General features: G+C 47.3%; 1 non-coding gene across 1 annotated transcript; it reads left to right on the top strand.

The window, feature by feature from the left end:
• Positions 1-312: 312 nt before the first annotated feature.
• Positions 313-422, top strand: LOC146692936 (U6 spliceosomal RNA). The gene has a single exon (XR_014915452.1). It is a non-coding gene; the product is annotated as a U6 spliceosomal RNA (small nuclear RNA).
• Positions 423-2,633: the final 2,211 nt, after the last annotated feature.

The following is a 2,633-nucleotide window of genomic DNA, read 5'->3' as shown; positions in this document are numbered from 1 at the left end:
ACTTCCTGAGTTTAATTCAATTATGTTTGTGAACAGTTGTTAAAGATTTATATTCTCAGTAGGAGGGAAGGGCTTAGAGCTGAGAGCCACACTAGGGGAGGCTGGAAAGTGGTGAGGAAGCTCTAACAAGCAATTTGTTTTTCTTTTAGTCTTTGAATGGGATTTGCTGAGAACAGCAGCCCAGAAGAAGCGTTGCTTATTATGTCCTGTTTAAAATAGTCTCAACCACCACTTACTGGACATCACGGTGTGGGTTTTAAAGCTGTATCACAGGAACCAGCTGTGCCTTTGTCTTTGTCACAGGTATTAATAGTGCTTGCTTCGGCAAGCGCGTACGCTAAATTGGATACGATACAGAGAAGATTAGCATGGCCCCTGCGCAAAGATGACACGCAAATCCCGCTGTAGTACTCCAGCCTCCTTTTATTGGGCGGGTCCTCCAGCTGGATCCAATCACGCCGGGGCAGTAAGTCCATGCACCAATCGGAACAGGGCCCTGGCACAGCTAAATTAACATAGACAAAAACACAGCACCTGCACAAACAAACACACGGACATACAAGTTCGTAACACCCCCTTCCATAAGAATTAAACAATCCTTCTAGTGTTTAATCCTAGACTACAAAATTGCTCTCGACAGGGCGTCCGCGATGACATTTTCCGTCCCTTTCTTATGCCTAATCTGCAGGTTGAAGTCTTGCAAGAGAAGGGACCAACGCATAAGTCTCTGATTTGAGTTCTGCATCTGGGAGAGAAAAACCAATGGGTTATGGTCAGTGAACACTTGAACAGGGATAGAGCTGGATCCGATATACACCTCGAAATGCTGTAGGGCTAACAACAAGGCAAGGGCTTCCTTTTCAATGGTACTGTAGTTCATCTGATGTTTGTTGAATTTTTTTGAAAAGTAACAAATTGGGCGATCCACGCCGCAATGGTCTTCCTGCATAAGGACAGCTCCTGCACCAACCGCATAGCGTCAACCTCGAGCTTGAAAGGGGACATGAAATTCGGGGCCGTAAGAACAGGGGAACTGCACAGTAATGCTTTCGCAGACTCGAAAGCAGTCTGACAAACAGGCGTCCACACAAAAGGCTTCATCGGACTGATCAAATCGGTGAGAGGAACGACGACAGTGGCAAAGTTCTTACAAAACCCTCTATAATAACCACACATTCCTAGAAATCGGCGCAGCGCCCTTCTCGTTTGTGGGACTGGAAACTCAACGATCGCCTGTATTTTCGCGGTCACCGGCAGTATCTGTCCCTGACCCACCTGTTTTCCCAGATATGTGATGGTGGCTCTGCCAAATTCACATTTGGCTAGGTTCAACGTAAGCGAGGCCTCCTGAAAACGGCTGAAAACGAGAGAGAGTGTTTGTAAGTGGTCAGACCAGGTGGATGAGTAAATGACAACATCGTCCAGGTAGGCATCGCAGTTATTCACGCCCGCCAGTACTTTGGCCATAAGGCGCTGGAAAGTAGCGGGTGCATTACGCAACCCAAACGGCATAACCGTATACTGGAGAAAATGGTCCGGTGTAACAAAAGCAGATATTTCAGAGGCTCGGGGAGTTAAAGGTACTTGCCAGTAACCTTTTAACAAATCAAGTTTGGTTACAAACGATGCCGATCCCACTCTATCAATACAATCCTCCATTCTAGGAAGAGGAAATGAATCAGGTTTGGTAACAGCGTTAACTTTCCTGTAATCATTACAAAACCGAGGAGTGTTGTCGGATTTTGGTACTAGCACACACGGCGAACTCCATGCGCTGGCGCTCGGAAAGGCTAAACCGTGTTCTAAGAGATAGTCAACTTCCTTCTGCATTATCGCCCTTTTCACTGGGTTCACTCGGTAAGCATGTTGCTTAATCGGTTTATGTCCTTCCACATCAATATCGTGGCACAGGACCGCAGTTTGACGAGGGTGATCAGAAAAAAGTGATAAGTTGTTTTCTATCAGATCAGTGATGTCAGCTCGAGCGGGTTCAGACAGGTGGACTAAATATGTGTCTAAATCATTTAAGATCTCCGAATTTTTCAACCGGCCGCTACCCAGCGCTTCACTTTTCTGGAGTAGCCCGTCATCAGAGGGTTCATAGGGAGAAACAGTACTAGCGGCGCACACTGGAGACGGCGCACCCGAAGGACTCCTCGAGTGAAACGATTTTAACAGATTAATATGACAAACCCTAGACTTTCTCCGGCGGTCTGGGGTCTGGATCACATAGTTGTTGTCACTGAGTTTTTGTTCCACCACATATGGGCCAGCGAACTGAGCTGATAAGCTGGACCCTACCACAGGCAACCATGCTGGCATCATGCGCTAAGCTAAGCACCTGCCCTCGATGTGGCTTCGGCACCACCACCTGCGTAGCACCAGGCAAACCACACCGGTCAGAGGACCACCTCCTCATAAGAACTCTATCCTGCAAAAAATAAGAAGTGGGTGATTCACTTCCTGCACTCTTAGCTGCAGATAGAAAACAGGGAGCCAGTGATGAGTCATTCTGCTGAGCGGTTATCAACGCATCCCTATTCAATTTCTCATCCAGCTCTGGCATCAGTTTCATCACATCGCTTTTTGTTCTGTCACTCTCACGGCTGGGAGATATTCTCTCGTCTGGCGTC

The sequence above is a fragment of the Copadichromis virginalis genome, linkage group LG15 (genome assembly GCF_057382275.1).
Source record: "Copadichromis virginalis isolate Kocher_CV1m ecotype Utaka linkage group LG15, C_Virginalis_male_GT1.1, whole genome shotgun sequence".
Lineage (NCBI taxonomy): Eukaryota > Metazoa > Chordata > Actinopteri > Cichliformes > Cichlidae > Copadichromis > Copadichromis virginalis.
This window is presented reverse-complemented; position numbering and strand designations above follow the sequence as displayed.